General features: G+C 44.6%; 1 protein-coding gene across 1 annotated transcript in view; it reads right to left on the bottom strand.

The window, feature by feature from the left end:
- Positions 1-18,060, bottom strand: part of LOC124789291 (carboxypeptidase E-like) — a 305,166-nt gene that overhangs the window by 45,047 nt on the left and 242,059 nt on the right. The window lies entirely within an intron of this gene.

Below are 18,060 nucleotides of genomic sequence, written 5' to 3' on the forward strand. Positions count from 1 at the left end.
AGCGCCATTTGTTCCTCAAATCCAGTACGGAAGTCACTTACTGAAGCAATGTCTCATTGTTAACACCTGCACAGCTTAGAACGAAGTTGGAGTACCTCGATGTGTAACAGTAGGTATGCAAGGGGCGTTCTGGGGCACAGTACGTGAGTGATGACGTAGTCGTAATGATCTTGACCCCGGACCCGTCACGGCGAGCAAAACTCGGTCGGCTGCGCTCTCTGCGTTGGCTGGCTCCCGCCTACGCGCCCTCCCGTGGCTCTGCTGAGCTCAGCACGGCTCCCCTGACCGTACTATCCGCTGGCTCAGCAACGCCGGCCGCGGTGGCCGAGCGGTTCCACGCGCTACACTCTCGAACCGCGTGACTTTTTTTTTGGGATTATTTGTAAAGCTACTCCATACAGAATGCTGTGAAGGATGGTCAGCACAAATGTGCCAAAATTGGAAAGCAAAGATTGACGATTTGTCTTTGCCCTAACCTCTACAGCTAAAAAGAAGAACCACTTTAGATATATAGAGGAAATCGTCCATAGTGCTTCGAAGAAAAATGACATTGCCTTGCTTGGTGTCTTTTGCACGTAAATAAAAATGTACGGATGACTTCTGACATTTCTCGTTCTCGGCTGAATAACTTACATTAGAAAATGAGCAGTTAGAAACGTAACATTCTACGTTTCGTTCATAATCCACCATGTCATTACATGGAAAAGATACCAGTGTGGAAGTAAAATTTTTTCCTTCCAACACATCATCGCATGTTCAGCCTCTTGACCAATAAATCATCCTGCCTTTTAAATAAAATTACTACAAAAAGTTTCTGTGTTCCCTAGTTGCGAAAATGGACAGCGCCACATTCGTGTATGTCCTAGCTAACTCTGCTACCGTAGCTGACGCTGTCGGCTGGATTAAAAGTGCGTCGAATGAGGTGAAAAACGGAACAATTAGAAGATGCTTCATTAATTCCAGTTTCCAGTCTTCAGAAAACGTCACGGTGGAGGAGGAGGAGTAAGGCACCAGGGGCACGAGCACAGTCAGGTAACGTGGGTTGCCTACACCGGAGGCAAGCTTACGTTCAGGGACCACCCTGCCGTTCTCTACCGATTGACGGGTCTGTCCCGCTAACTGGATTACGTCCCTCTGGGAATAATTCACCCTTCAGAGAAATCCTCCCAACCCTCCCCCTCCACCTCCACACCCCCTATGGGAACTCCCCTCGCCAATACAAGCACACTTTTGATATCAAATTAATTGAAAAAATGAATTAAATCGATCAGTTAACTCACCGCCCCCTACTCTGGGAAAACCCCAGCTGTCCCCCTCCCCTCCCCCACCTGGAAATTGGCGAGTTCACTGGTTATTTGCAGGGGAATTGATTGCAGTTTATGGAATATTGTTTAAACAATTTTGGGTAGACAAGGCAATGCGTAGAATATTGTTTATTTATTTATTTAAAGCTTTTGTCAGGAAATTCACTGCAGCCTACGGAATACTTCTTTTTTAAACATTTTGAGAACTGAAAAGGCAGTCTGGAATATTTAAACTACTGCATGGCTTTCTCGTTCCGATGACCGTCAGTATGACTCAGGCCACGCAGTTACGGTGTTGTAAACCTCGCGACTGCGAAGCGCGCGCCGTTTCCCCAGCCACCAGGCCGCACCACGCGCCAGCCACGTTGCGTGCACGTGGCAAAACCCAGCTGTGGCCGTCTTGGAGATATTCCCTCACTCTATCGCAATGACTGGCTAATTAATTAAATCAACACCCATTAAGTGGGAGAAGTATTCCTCGTTTCCTATTGGTGGATTCTAGGATAGGAATATTTAGCGGGATCTGATTCCGCAACAACCCGTTTTCCATATCCAACTGGCTCCATTTTCCCGTTGCCTCCTGTCGGTGGATTCTGGTACGAAGTCCATAACGTTCCATGTAGCTGTGAAATTTGAAATTTTACCTGAGTTGCATGCTACACCCGTAATCGATCTGTCAGAGGGGCTGGACTGGTGCGTGTGTTCGCGATACCACTTTCGGAAACAATAAATTGCTCTATCAGGAATCTGACATCGTGATTGAGTTTTTAAAACACTATAGAATTGCTAAAAGGTATCCCCCACCTGGGTGAAGCTCATGTCTGAACCCTCGACCCCTCCCGGCCCCCACCCCCTTTTCTCATAATATAATTCTGTGATCACCGAGGAATGGAAAGAAGTGTGGTTAGTAGCCACCGCTTGACGTCCCCTGCATATGTGTCTACCGCAACCGCACTGCCACGCAGGTCAGAACCCCCCAACGTCCTAACCACACATCGCGTTACCGTATGCCACCGACCGTGGACCGCATATCGGCCTCCTTCGATCTCGCGCCCCCACTCGCTTTCTGTCTCTTCTGGCTTTCTCTAGAGACCACTCTCTGATTGTGCGAACCAACGTCTCCAAACATGCACACAGAGGTTTTCGTCTCTCCTGAGAATATTGCGTCCCTATTGGGTGATGCTCGAGACAATTTCGATATCAAAAGTAGAGTGAAATAATCTGTTTTGCACTACCATATCAAATTAGCTGTTCAACAAACTTTACAGGAGTCAAATTGATCGCTTAAAACAGTCACCTCCAGCTTACAATGACCCTAATTCATAATAAAACACATTTTCAACATTTGAGTATCATAAGCAAACAATAAGGAAATCAAGTCATGAAATTTCCAACAAAAAAAAGATATCGCAGCGCTAATTACATCCGAGATCTTGTACGCACTGACGTTTTGAAGAAGAAACACCCCCCTCTGCCACAACGTTTCCTCTAAACATGTCAGCTGAAAAAATCCTACTGATCTGACAAAGTCGCGATCGCGAAGATGTGCCACCCACTGACCGCTTGTGGTGAATATTCGCTGATACACCCACCATACTCAGTCTTCCCGCACAGCACACACGTGCGCTTCCTGCACCCTGCCGCCCGCCACAGGCTGAGCTGACCCGCAACCCGCAACCCTCAACCCGCAACCCCCAACCTGCAACCAACCGCCACCGGCCGCCGTGCACTCACTGGCGGCTGCGGTCTATACCGTAGTTCCGTCCCCGGCACAGATTCCTCAGTTTAAGAAAAATCCGTGACAGGGGCGCAGTTTTGTCGATACACCTACAACTTCTGACGTGAAATGTAGATTCCTCCCTTTTATGCGAGTTACTTTCCGAGATAGTCGGGGTATACACACGTTTTCGCATTGCTGAAGTATAGTCACTTGTTGTGAAAATCCTGTACAACAGTATGGCATAGGCTGTATTTCCTCTAAATACTTTATCATCACGTAGAAAAAAATCTGTTCTGTGTCACAGGACAAGAATATTACATTCCTTTTTGGCTGTGCTGGGATGCACCTGTGCCACAGGATGCCGTCCTCACTTTCGAACTCTCTCAAAGTAACCAAATCTCTCATCACACACCGAGTCCCTCATGGCAACAGCACAGAGAAGTCGCAAATATCGGGCTTATGCTGTGAATTATTTTATAAATTCGGCAGCATATCTCGTTTCATTGTATTACATTGGTCACGTCTCCCTGTGTAGGTGATGGCCTGAAACTTCGTTAGAGGATATGGCCACAGCGAAAAAACGCCCGATCACCGCTCCCACTCCCAAATCGTGTGTGTGCTGCCCGAGCCGTCGCTGCCACCCACCATACCGCGCGTCTCTAATATCAAATCGACAGGCTAGCTAATTACATTGACCACAAGAGTCACTTTGAACGGCGAGTAATTTCCTTTGTTCAACAATCAGAGTACACTCACCCTGGAGGGAAGAGAATGTTCTTTTAGAGCAGCGCTATTGACAACTCACATTGTAAGCTAGCTGTAGAAGGATTTTGCCGCCGGCAGCAAACATTTTGCGTAACGACCGTGCTATTAAAAACACAATCACGACTGTGTTACCGTCACCCTGCATAAAAAAACTGTCATGGTTCTACAAACACACACAAGACTGGCTGACATTACCTATGTTAAAAAATATACATACTTTATAAATGAACGTATGGTATTGGGGACGAATGAAGTGCTGTCCCACACAAATACCGCAACATTACATATATACAGTCATCGTCGGGTGTGTATTAACAGACCGAAAGTGTGGATGCAAGTCACCAGCAGTGAAAACCCATAAAAAAATTATTATTATCACGGAATTTAGAAAGTGATTCGATTATGCAACGTGGTATTAAGCCGATATTTTCAACTCCCTCTTGCCGTTGCTAGATATTTCCCACAGTAACAAACACCATTTCTAACGCATTCTATCACGAGACCATGTAGACAGTGTAACAGAAGTTCTACGATATATCAACGGCGTTATAGGTGAGGGAAGCTGATAGTTGATCGAGAATGATCACATACAGTAGATGGTGTGCTATGTGAGGAATCACTTAAAAATGCAACGCTACATTGAGATCATAAGAAAGGTACAAAATCCAATGACCAAATACACTGGCTTTTCAGATTTCTGTCAGAAATGGTGTCTGCGATTTGGAATCAAGTCTCTCCAGTCAACTACATACTTGCGTTGGACCCTGTGAAGATGTTCAGTGATTACAGGCACTGGTGAATCATATTCATAAACGTCTCATGTCTCGAAACGAGTCATTCTCAATCAACTATCATACTCTCTCGGCTATAGTCCGTGCGTATACTGCAGAACCTCTGTTACACTGCCTACATGGTATGGAGACAGAATGCGTTACAAATATTGTTTGTTAGAGTGGGAAATATATAGCAGCGGCAAGAGGGAGTTGCAAATATCGGCTTAATCCCATTTCCTTTAGCCAAATCACTTTCTAAATTCCGTGATGAGGGTGATTTTATTACGAGCTTACACTGCTGGCGACTTGTATCCACACTGTTGGTCTGTTAATACACACCCCACGATGACTGTATGTGTGTAATGTTGCGGTATTTGTGTGGGACAGCACTTCATTCGTCCCCAATACTATACGTTGGTTTATAAAGTACGTATAGTTTTCACCACGAACATCGTCGTCCACTTTTGCGTGTGCCTGTAGGACAAAGATCGCTTTTACGCTGGGCGCAAAGTGAGGCGCGCATAGCGTGTGTGTCGCGGCTCCGGGCAGCCAGCGCACTTCACTAGACCAGGTCCGAGCAGGACCGCGACTGCTCCAGCCTGTTGTGGCAGACTTCCTGGCGCCGTGCAATGCCGTGGGAGGTGTCGGGGGGGGGGGGGAGGAGGATAGGCGGGTGGGCGGCCACTCCCCCCCCCCCCCCCCCCCCCCCACGTGCTAACTTCGACAGCGTGCGTACGGGAGTACTAGTATTGGCCATCCCAATGATACAGCCCTACTGTATATTGCTCGTCACTGACTAGTGCTCCATTTTTTCGTTAGTACATAATATTTTTCACTTATTTACGCCTGCACAGTTTATGTTTTTCTTTTGTCAAAAGAACGCCCAGATCAACGACTCGTCAGCCATTTGCCACTGGATTATATATTCTGCCTCCACAATGTTTTCGGGTCGCAAGAACGTACGGACAATTCATTGCGAGGATAGTAAATAAGGATTTAAGGAATATTATAAAATCATGAAGCAAGGCAGGAAAGCAAAACAATGTTATCTACCTGCTGCACACTATGATATCGTATGTACACGATCTGTTATAAAGATTCGAGAAGAGGGAATTTCCACATGTGTGTTCCTGGTAAAAAGCGTCCAAGATTTGAAATATACAATCCTCACTGGATTACTTGGATATGGATGTTATAAGATACATTACACTACGTACATGTGGGCATCAGACTTCCTTAGATATCGATGCAATAAGAGAAATTATTACAGGGTGGGCCATTGATAGTGACTTGGTATCAAGTAACATTCCGCCAGTGCAGACGGTATTTGCTTCATGATACATTACCCGTGTTAAAATGCACCGTTTTCCAATTGCGGAAAAGGTCGATATCGTGTTGATGTATGGCTATTGTGATCAAAATGCCCAACGGGCGTGTGCTGTGTATGCTGCTCGGTATTCTGGACGACATCGTCCAAGTGTCCGGACCGTTCACCGGATAGTTACGTTATTTAAGGAAGCAGGAAGTGTTCAGCCACATGTGAAACGTCAACCACGACCTGCAACAAATGATGATGCCCAAGTAGGTGTTTTAGCGGCTAATCCGCACATCAGTAGCAGACAAATTGCGCGAGAATCGGGAATCTCAAAAACGTCGGTGTTGAGAATGCTACATCAACATCGATTCCACCCGTACCATATTTCTATGCACTAGGAATTGCATGGTGACGACTTTGAACGTCGCGTACATTTCTCCCACTGGGCACAAGAGAAATTACGGGATGATGACAGATTTTTTGCATGCGTTCTATTTAGCGACGAAGCGTCAGTCACCAACAGAGGTAATGGAAACAGGCATAATATGCACTATTGGACAACGGAAAATCCACGATGGCTGTGACAAGTGGAACACCAGCGACCTTCGCGGGTTAATGTATGGTGCGGCATTATGGGAGGAAGGATAATTGGCCCCCATTTTATCGATGGCAATCTAAATGGTGCAATGTATGCTGATTTTCTACGTAATGTTCTACCGATGTTACTACAAGATGTTTCACTGCATGACAGAATGGCGATGTACTTCCCACATGATGGATGTCCGGCACATAGCTCATGTGCGGTTGCAGCGGTATTGAATAGCATATTTCATGACAGGTGGATTGGTCGTCGAAGCACCATACCATGGCCCGCACGTTCAGCGGATCTGACGTCCCCGGATTTCTTTCTGTGGGGAAAGTTGAAGGATATTTGCTATCGTGATCCGCCGACAACGCTTGACAACATACGTCAGCGCTTTGTCAGTGCATGTGGGAGCATTACGGAAGGCGAACTACTCGCTGTTCAGAGGAATGTCGTTTCACGTATTGGCAAATGCATTGAGGTTGACGGACATCATTTTGAGTATTTATTGCATTAATGTGGTATTTACAGGTAATCACGCTGTAACAGCATGCGTTCTCTGAAATGATAAGTTCACAAAGGTACATGTATCACATTAGAACAACCGAAATAAACGGTCAAAATTACCTACGTTCTGTATTTTAATCTAAAAAAACGTACCTGTTACCAACTTTTCGTCTAAAATTGTGAGCCATATATGTTTGTGACTATTACAGCGCCATCTATCACTAGACGAATATGTAATAAAAATGGGGGTTCATATTTAAAAAACGCAGTTGATATCCGTTTGACCTATGGCAGCGCCATCTAGCGGGCCAACCATAGCGCCATCTGGTTTCCCCCTTCAAGCTAGACGAGTTTCGTTCCTTGTAGTTTTTTCGTCTGACGTTTATTTCGTGAGATATTTGGCCCAGTAACGATCAATGGACCACCCTGCATACTACATACATATGAGCATCACATTTCCACTGCAAGCAGTCGAGAAACCGCCACGAATGACACTGTTTTAATTGGCTTGTCGTGACGATAAAAAACATTTCAGTGGCTGCATATACAATATCAGCACTACTACACTAATTATACAACAGGCTACACAAATGAAGACGTGGTCGGTATTATTCGATAAATAAAAGTATCCTGAAAGAGTGTTGTTATTTGATTTATTTAGTTTTTTGTAATGCAGTGCTGACAAAGCAGAGCTACATTCATTTCTTGTTGTCGCGTGCATTATTCTCTGCTACTGATAGTACACAGACCATCATGTTGTGCAGAAGAAAAGTTAACAGAGAAATTCAGGGAACGCAGAAAGCTTTATGATGCCTTTTGCATCGGGGGGTGGGAGGGTGGGGGATGAAAATAAAATACCTACATATATGGCTGCAATGTTTTATAATTCCTAAAATAAAGAAAACGGATGTTCGATCATCGCCTGTCTGAAAAATACTCACAGTTTCTGTTTAGTTGCAGTCGGCTCCTATGCATTACGTACATTTGAGTCAATGGCGTGTTATATAATTCCATGTACTACAGAAAACTGCTTTCTAGTCGTTTTGAATTAATTTGTAAAATCAGCATCACACAACATAGTTTCAAATTGTCTACAACTTTTCTTTTCAAACAAGATATACATTTGGCGATTTCAATCTTTTATTCATTGCCGAATGAAGCAACACTTCATTTTCAGCATTAGTATCCGGATCTGATTCGGAACTCGAGACTAACGATAGCAACTCTTTTATTGAATATTTGTGGTTTTCAAGCAGTAGCTCGGTGACAGGTGTCTGGCACGCGTGCGTCACCCTGGCTGAGCGTCACGCTTCACACACGTCTCGGTGTGCGCCGGTCTGCACGGTACGTGGGGACCGGTCGAAGCCCTGTCACGTCACACGTGTTACACGCGTCTCCAACTGTGCTTAGGCTTATGTAGAGCGACAGTAACGCAGCCGTTGTGATTGTGTTTTTAACAGCATAGTCGTTACGCTAAATGTGTGTTGCCGGCAGTAGAGTCCTTCTGCGGTCAGCCCAAAATGTCGGTACTCAGTAGTGTTCGTTGCCAAGAACATTGTCTTCCCTCCAGGGGTTCCCACTTTAGCTGTCTGGTCAGTATCCGCTGATTGTCGAAAAAAGGAAATTACTCGCCATGCAAAGTGACTCTTGTGGTCAATTTAATTAGCTAGCCTGTCGATTGGATATTAGAGACGCGCGGTATGGTGGGTGGCAGCGACGGCTCGGGCAGCACACATACGATTTGGGAGTGGGAGCAGGGTGGGGTTCAGACATGAGCTTCACCCAGGTGGGGGATACCTTTTAGGAATTCTATAGTGTTTTAAAAACCCAATCACGATGTCAGATTCCTGATAGAGCAATTTATCGTTTCCGAAAGTGGTATTGGGAACACACGCACCAGTGCAGACCCTCCGACAAATTGATGACGGGTGTAGCATGCAACTCAGGTAAAATTTCAAATTTCACAGCTACATGGAACGTTATGGACTTCGTATCAGATCCACCGACAGGAGGCAACTGGAAAATGGAGCCAGTAGTATACGGAAACTGGGTTGTTGCGGAATCAGATCCCGCTAAATATTCCTATCCTAGTATCCACCAATAGGAAACGAGGAATACTTCTCCCACTTAATGGGTGTTGATTTAATTAATTAGCCAGTCATTGCGATAGAGTGAGGGAATATCTCCAAGACGGCCACAGCTGGCTTTTGCCACGTGCACGCAACGTGGCTGGCGCGTGGTGCGGCCTGGCGGCTGGGGAAACGGCGCGCGCTTCGCAGTCGCGAGGTTAACAACACTGTAACTGCGTGGCCTGAGTCATATTGACGGTCATCGGAACGAAAAAGCCCCGCAGTAGTTCAAGTATTCCAGACTGCCTTGTCAGTTCTCAAATTTTTTTCAATAAACAGTATTCCATAGACTGCAGTCAATTTCCCGACAAATGCTTTAAATAATTAAGTAACCGATATTTCACACACTGCGTTGATCCCATAAACTGCTTAAACAAACAATATTCCACACATTGCCTTGTCTACCCAAAACTTTAAACAATACTCCGTGCGGAGCTGACTAGACACTACAAGGGAGGCCATTTGGGGCGGGTCTGCGGTCGAGTCTGCCACAGTGGCTTTCGCGCCGTGGCGTCATGCGGCAGACAGCGGACAGTGTGAGAATGGCGCGTGTACAATCGAGACGGAACGCGACGCTAAATAATTATTGTAACAGCGTAGCGAGAAACGAAATAGATGAGTAAAGATACGAGTAACCGTTCAGTTGCAAACTGTAACAATTATGGATGTAAAACTAGTCGCGTAATATATAATCGATTCCCTAAAAATGCGGTACAAAGGGAGTGGGCAGCCCATTGCAAGGCATCAGGTAAAATGAACTTCTCAATTCATTTTGTTCTGGAAGAATTAAAGAACGAGCCCCTTGGTTTGCCGAGAAAAAAGAAGCTGAAGGTAAAAGTAGTTCCATCACAGTATTTGCCAAACTGGTTTGGAGATGTACGTACAACAGTGAAGCTGCCGATGATGTAAGCGGGATAAATATACTGCCATTTATTGTTGAACTGGTTAAACTAAATTACAGTGCTAATTTCGTTAACTTAAATCTTATCAAATGGCATGTGTTTTTGTGTGTGGGTAGATAGTTATCATTCCTCACGTGTCATTGATAAAGCAGACAACATGAAACAAACAGTTAACCACATTTTTTGTTATTCCTGCAGGCCGTACGTGGACGAGGTCTACGCTGTGAAAATAGAGATGTTCGGAAGAGCCTTGGATTCTGTGTCCTCAAGAAGGAAGCGGGTCGAGTAACAAATACGGTGCCGATCTGTGAATTCACTGACGAAGAAATAAAAGACTGAAAACAGAAGAAGAAGTTTTGAAGAAAAAAAATCCAGTGTTAGAAATGATCCTAAAAGAACGAGATGGAGCCCTGAAACGGCTCAAAGCTGTCAAGGCGCGTTGTTAAAAAAGAGAAAATTAAGTCAGGTCACCTTCCATTCAGAAAGCTGTACCACTCAGCGACTGTTGTATTGACTTGTAAATTATAAATTCCAGCGATCAGTCGCCCTTTTTTAAATTTTATTGTGCAGATCTAGATTTCGGCTAGAAGCTAGCCATTCTCAATGCTAAGAATACAGGAAGTACATAGTTAGATGATGTCGTAAAAAGTTGCAAGTAATGACTTAACTCATATGGTTTGTATACATGCAACTATTATTTTCGCTCAATGCACGTAATGCCTGTTGGTCGGGCTTCATCAACAGTTCATTCAATACTTCTGTTTGCGGAAGGCAGGCTGTATGGAGAACAATCTAGATCTCCACAATAACTTTTTTTTAAAAAAAGGACGACTGATCGCTGCAATCTATAATTTACAAGAAAATTAAGTGCAATTGTGGAAGAAAGTATGAAATGTTTCACTCTGAGACAAATTCGCTGTTTGTTACAAGGCAACAGACGGGTTAAATGGAGTTCCCAGGATATTTCCAATGCACTAACTTTAAAGACACTTTCTCGAAAAGCTTACACGTATTTGAGGAAGCACAGCATTCCGTTGCCCTGTAGTGCAACGCATCAAAATTCGACTAGAAATTATAAGTGCAAACCAGGCGTCTCGGAAGAAACTTTCATAATTTTGAGAGCAAATACTGTGCTAGAAAAGAAAACAGTGCTGTTGCGCAAAATTTCGGGAGAACTGCCCGACATCTGTGACTGACTTCCTGCCACAATACTTCGGAGCAGAGTCTTCTGGCTATCTTCGGGTGATACTGGCAAAAACGCACGGAGCTCCGGTATTTAAGGAAGTTACTGACAGTTCTTCCGAAATTTTTTGGAACACTGTGTACGTCGGGAAGGTTTTAAACCTCACAAAACCGTGCTGTCTTTTGACGAAATAAAAGTTGACGGCCGCATCTGCTATGATGCGGCGGAAGGCAAGATTTTAGGACCTCACAGCAATGTGCTACTTGTGATTATTCGTGATTTAAGTAAGTCTTGGAAACAGCCAGTTAATCATGATTTTGATGTGACAGTGAATAGTAACCTGCTCCGAGATGTAATAATGAAAGTTGAAAGTTCAGGGCTGCATGTTGTGGCCGTAACGTGTGATATCGGAGGAAAAAATTCTAGAGTGTGGAGCGAGCTTTGCGTCGACACGTCCAAAACATCTTCCACAAATCCAGGGGACGAGGAAAGGAAGATACGGGTTTTCTACGATGTGCCTCACTTACTGACGCTTCTTAAATGGCCCTGAGCACTATGGGACTTAACATCTGACGTCATCAGTACCCTAGAACTTAGAACTACTTAAACCTAACTAACCTAAGGACATCACACGCATCCATGCCCGAGGCAGGATTCGAACCTGCGACCGTAGCGGTCGCGCGGTTCCAGACTGAAGCGCCTAGAAGCGCTCCGCCACTCCGGCCGGCCTGAAGCTTCTTACAAGGGAACCTCCCCATCGCACCCCCCTCAGATTTAGTTATAACTTGGCACAGTGGATAGGCCTTGATAAACCGAACACAGATCAATTGAGAAAACACGAAGAAGTTGTGTGGAACTGTGAAAAAATAAGCAAAATATACAAACTGAGTAGTCCATGGGTCACATATGCAACATTACGGAGTTCGTGAGTTCAGGAGCGCCGTGGTCTCGTGGTAGCGTGAGCAGCTGCAGATGAAGAGGTCAGAGGTCCTTTGTTAAAGTCTTCCCACCACTGAAAATTTTACTTTCTTTATTTTTGCATAGTTATTATCTGTCCGTTCGTTCATTGTAATAAGTTTAGTGTCTGTGTTTTGCGACCTCATCGCAAAACCGTGCGATTAGTAGACGAAAGGACGTGCCTCTCCAATGGGAACGGAAAACATTTGATCGCAAGGTCATAGGTCAACCGATTCCTCCACAGAAAAACACATCTGATATATTCTATACGACACTGGTGACGGCATGTGCGTCACATGACAGGAATATGTTGTCGACCGACCTAACTTGTACACTTGGCGAATGGGTAAAAAGACTCTTCTACCTTGCCCGATTTAGGTTTTCTTGTGGATGTGATAATTACTCCCAAAAAAGTGATGAAAACATAAGAGTTTGTCACATAAACTGGAAATAAAAAATTAAAATTTTCACTCGATCGAGGATTTGAACCATAGACCTTTCGTTCCGCAGCTGCTCACGTTACCACGAGACCACGGAGCTTCTGCTGTCCCAACCTCCTTGATGTTACTTATCTTCCCATGAACTACTCAGTTTATATATTTTGCTTATTTTTTCATAGTTCCACATAACTTCTTCCTGTTTTCTCGATTGATCTGTGTTCAGTTTTTCAAGGCCTATCCACTGTGCCAACTTATAACTAAATCTGAGGGGAGTGCGATGGGGAGGTTCCCTTGTTAGAAACCACTTTTTGGATGAAGGAGTACTCCTACCTAATGGAACTTCAGTAACGAAGAAGTTAATCGAGGGCCTTTTAGACAGTCAGAAAGCAACCTGCATATAACACACCACTTACCAAAAGCTCACATCAGTGTCGCAGTTAGAGCGTGAGTAAATGTTAAGATTTATTTCCACACCGCATGGCTAAAGCTCTGTTGTATGTTCTAGGAAAGGACGTTCTAGGAAAGGAAGTCGATGATGTGTTCGACGATACGAACTCTAGAGTTCCCTTTGAGCATGGCACCCCTCTTCGTAGTGGGTTTGGTCTGAATCTTCCAAGCCAGGAGAACACTTTAACAAGATTTAGAGATTTTTGCCATGATATTCGCTTTGGAGACAGAAAGGGTTTGTTGGCGTTTCAAAAGGGGTTTAGTATTTACATCACATCACTATTAGGACTGTTTGAAGAAGTAAGTAAAGATAAAGGAAGGCATATCCTAACATCCAGACCGTTTTTTTTTTCTATAACAACCCTTCAGTAGTCGAGGTCAAGAGCAGAATTCGACTTCTTGTTTTAACAGGACGTGCACACTACGTGCCTTTATCAAGCAGTACATCGATGAGAGACTCAGTAGCACAGCTGCTACAGACGCCGAAACGCACGATGACGAATTCGTGAAATTCATTACCAGTGAACTTTGTGTCGACGTGACAGAGGAATGCTCAGCGCGCAGTAGGTGTCACATTGCGCACATTACGGAAGAGGAAGTGTGGTGTCACCGCCAGACACCACACTTGCTAGGTGGTAGCCTTTAAATCGGCCGCGGTCCGTTAGTATACTTCGGACCCGCGTGTCGCCACTATCAGTGATTGCAGACCGAGCGCCGCCACACGGCAGGTCTAGAGAGACTTACTAGCACTCGCCCCAGTTGTACAGCCGACTTTGCTAGCGATGGTTCAGTGTCTACATACGCTCTCATTTGCCGAGATGACAGTTTAGCATGGCCTTCAGCTACGTCATTTGCTACGACCTAGCAAGGCGCCATATTCAGTTACTATTGATATTGATATTGTGAATCATGTACCTTCAAGAGCGACGTTCATCATTAATGGATTAAACTTAAGTATCAAACTAATTATGTCCGCTTTCTGAATTCTCATTCCTTGTCATGTCATTATATCTAGTGTGGAATTACTTTTAGTTATGTATTTGTTAGGGGAAATTTATTTATCACTTCAACAGCGTTTAAATTTGTTTCCGGAAGGCACATGCTATATAAAGCTTCGTGGAAGTTTGCTTTGTTATGGCGGCCGGCGGTTATCTGCCTGCTGACGTCACACGAGAGTGACCAATTACTGTTTCTTTGTCGGGATGGCCTCCCTGATTCCATCCACTGCAATCGATTCCCTGGAAAATAGCTGCTCACCTGAGTCTTTTTCCTCACAGATTTCCAGGTGGGGAAGGGGAGGGGGTACGGCTGCGGGGGGGGGGGGGGGTCCCAGAGGAGGAGAGTTTAGTTAATCCATTGATTTAATTAGTTAGTCAAGTAATTTGATGTCAGAAGTGTGCTTGCATCGACGAGGGGAGTTTCCAGAGGTGTGGGGGAGGCAGAAGGAGAAGAAGCGGAGGGAGGGGTGGGGGGTTTCTCTGAGGCACGGGCTATCAGCGGGGGGTCATAGCCCACTAAGCAGAACATTAGGTTTCCTGCTGAACGTATGCCTGCCCCTACTAACACACCGTGTTCCTGCCGCCCGTGGCCCACTGCTGGCGATCAGTCAGTAAACACCCCCAGTGACCCGTGCGACACTCCCAGTGTTGAGCTGGACGTTTCTAGAGCGAATGAGGGAACTGAATGCTTTAATAGTGGTTACAATTGGGAAGATGTTGCTGCTGAAAGGGAACACAAATCCTCATTGTAGTGTTTACTGAGAATGTCTCTATTACTCCAGAATTTTGTGTTTACACTACAAACACAACATCTTTACATACGAACTGTCTATGCTCACCATCATACAAACTCTGAGTGTGTGCAATGATTCACACCTTGAGACTCCATTGTGAAATGGTCTAGGTACGGTACCTGTTCATTTATACAGCTCGTTGCACAACACTGGTGAGTGGGCAGTAGTTGATCACACGGTCATGTAGAACTAGAGCATACGTGGCAGTGTGCTCTGGGAAATTTGTGGAAGATTCAAATTCAATTCGCACATTTATAGGTCCAGACTTAATTATTTCGTTCCGTTTCAAGCAGTCTATTATGGTGATCCGTGAAAGCTCCTTGAACTTACGTGGACTGAGTAGACACCCTACCCACTCCCCTTTGGCAGTTTCATAGTAAGAACCATGAAACCTTGCATACAAGTCATAAGCTAGACTGTATACATTTTGATTCCACTGCAGATGTAAATTGTCATATTTAGAGGTATGCATGCAGTAAATCGCATGTACTCTACAACTGTTCTATCATCTGGATCGTCTATGAACCATCCCACATTTTCTAAACTATGCAACTCTGCGGGTGATGCAGAGACGTATGTTTTAAGGGTCGATGTTATGCCACCATTGCGTGTACGGTCGATCTAAGACCCATTGAGTTCATAGTGTATCTCTTGGAACAGGAATATTAAAACATTACATGTAAGCTTGGATCCCACGATATCACTGCCGTCGATTTTCTTGAATGATCCCTCTAGATACATGAAACTCTTGCATGGAAGCGTGAGTGCGTCCTGGTACTGGATGACAATCCTAATTTCATCGTTCTTATTAAATGTGGTTGAAGCGTGCGGTTTATGAGCGACGTATTCCTGAATAATTCTCTCATCATACTCCACCGGACTGGTTATATTGAGTGAGGACATCGTTGCGCGGTTTCAGGCCAACTGATTTAAGAAACTCGTAGCTCGCACGTGTTATCACTTTGTTGTTCGGTAGCGAAGTGACATGCTGTGGATTGCGTGCACTTGTTTTATACCGTACGCCCATCCCCCTTAGATGTAATTGTACAATGATCTCCTCACCAACGAAAGTCAACAAGTTGGTTATTCTAGTCCACAATACGCAGCTCCAAATAATCCAATGTCTGAGCTGTCACTGGAAGGTATATTGCATTGGCATGGGTCTCAACAATCTTATACCTCACTGCAACTGAGAGGAAGAAACCGTAAATAGTATGAATCAGACTATCGTTGAGATAGGAGTTTCTTGCAGTGTTACACCCGACTACGATTGTGCAGACAGGAAGTATGTCCACAGTCTGATCTGACTTGTAAAATTTACGTGGATCCTTCTTCAAAACCTGCCCTTTTGTGAAACCCAGCAGGCACCCTATTGAGTCTTTCTGGTTAAAGTCAATCGTTTGATTTACAGTCCTTATTTCAGATTTAAGTGTATTGATGTTTGCATTTAGTTCAATACCTTGTCCAGACTGTTTTAAGACTTCATTTAAATCATCGATATCGTATTTACCCGATTTTATTTCAAAAATATCTTTTTCACCATTAATATCCAGATGCAGTTTGTTGCTAGTCTCAGTGATATTTGGGATGGTGTTGTATGTCTGCAGTCCAATCATTGCAATACTCCAAACACCAATACTCAAATCAAATGGTGGGAAGTAATTTGCATGCAATACAGATGATCGTTCTTTTAACGTCAAAGTGTACAACATTGCATCTGAACCTCAACTGATGAAGGAATGTTTAAAGATCCCCCTTAAACAGCATACTTCTTCTTCTTTGCAAACGTCAAGAGAAACATAATGTATAGATGTCCCCAGAGGTATGTATTAATGTCCTGATAGCGCTGGTAATTGTAGAACACACGTCTTATAAGAGTGAAGTATCGTCGTAATTCTTCTGGTGGTTGCAGTTCACCAAATGAGTCGAAATAGTAGACGGTATCCACATTTTTCAAAATATATGATATGCAGTGGGTGCTGGGGCCTCGAGCAATATCTAAATTCACAATACCACATTAACCAGTTTTCAACATAGTCTTCAGTAATGTATCCTGCATAAACACACCACAGAATCTTGGTATGTTGAATTTGCTTCCAACAAACTTAAGAAGATTGTAACAATACCAGAGAAGGAAAGCTGCTACTTACCATATAGCGGAGATGCTTAGCCACGATAGGTAAAACAAAAAGATTCACACAATTATAACTTTCGGCCATTAAGGCTTTTGTCAGCAGTAGACAAACATACACAATACACACACACACACACACACACACACACACACACACACATACTCAGGCAAACGCAACTTGTACACACGTCTGCAGTCTCAGAGAACTGAAAGCACACTGCGAGCAGCAGCACCAGTGCATGATGGGAGTGGCGACTGGGTGGGGGTAAGGAGGGGGCTGGGACGGAGAGGGGGAGGGGTAGTAAGGTGGGAGTGGCGGACAGTGAAGTGTTGCAGTTTAGACGGAGAGTAGGAGAGAAGGTGGGGAGGGGGGAGGGGGTAAGTAGTGGAAAGGAGAGAAATAAAAGAAATAAAAAGAAATTAAAAGACTGGGTGTTGCAGTGAAATGATGGCAGTGTAGTGCTGGAATGGGAGCAGAGAGGGGATTGGGTAGTTGAGGACAGTGACTAACGAAGGTTGAGGCCAGGAGGGTTACGGGAACGTAGGACGTATTGCAGGGAAAGTTCCCACCTGCGCAGTTCAGAAAAGCTGGTGTTGGTGGGAAGGATCCATATGGTACAGGCTGTGAAGCAGTCATTGAGATGAGGGATATCATGTTTGGCAGCGTGTTGAGCAAGAGGATGGTACACTGGTTTTTTGGCCACAATTTGTTGGTGGCCATTCATGCCAACAGGCAGCTTGTTGGTTGTCATGCCCACATAGAATGCAGCACAGTGGTTGCAGCTTAGCTTGTAGATCACATAACTGGTTTCACAGGTAGCCCTGCCTTTGATGGGATAGGTGACGTTAGTGACTGGACTGGAGTAGGTGGTGGTAGGAGGATGTATGGGACAGGTCTTTACACAGACATACAGAAAACAGAGCAAACGCTCTCCAAATGTGGAGGTGACTGCATACAATCGAGTACAATGCTATACTACGCCTCTCGCTCAGCGCATTTGGACTGAGTTATATTGGTTACACATACTATTACTGTCCCTTCAAGTGTATCTTTCTATATATTCCATCTACTTGTCAGCAGCTGGCGTAGTCAGTATCATGGCAGGGTG

The sequence above is a fragment of the Schistocerca piceifrons genome, chromosome 1, assembly GCF_021461385.2.
Source record: "Schistocerca piceifrons isolate TAMUIC-IGC-003096 chromosome 1, iqSchPice1.1, whole genome shotgun sequence".
Classification (NCBI taxonomy): domain Eukaryota; kingdom Metazoa; phylum Arthropoda; class Insecta; order Orthoptera; family Acrididae; genus Schistocerca; species Schistocerca piceifrons.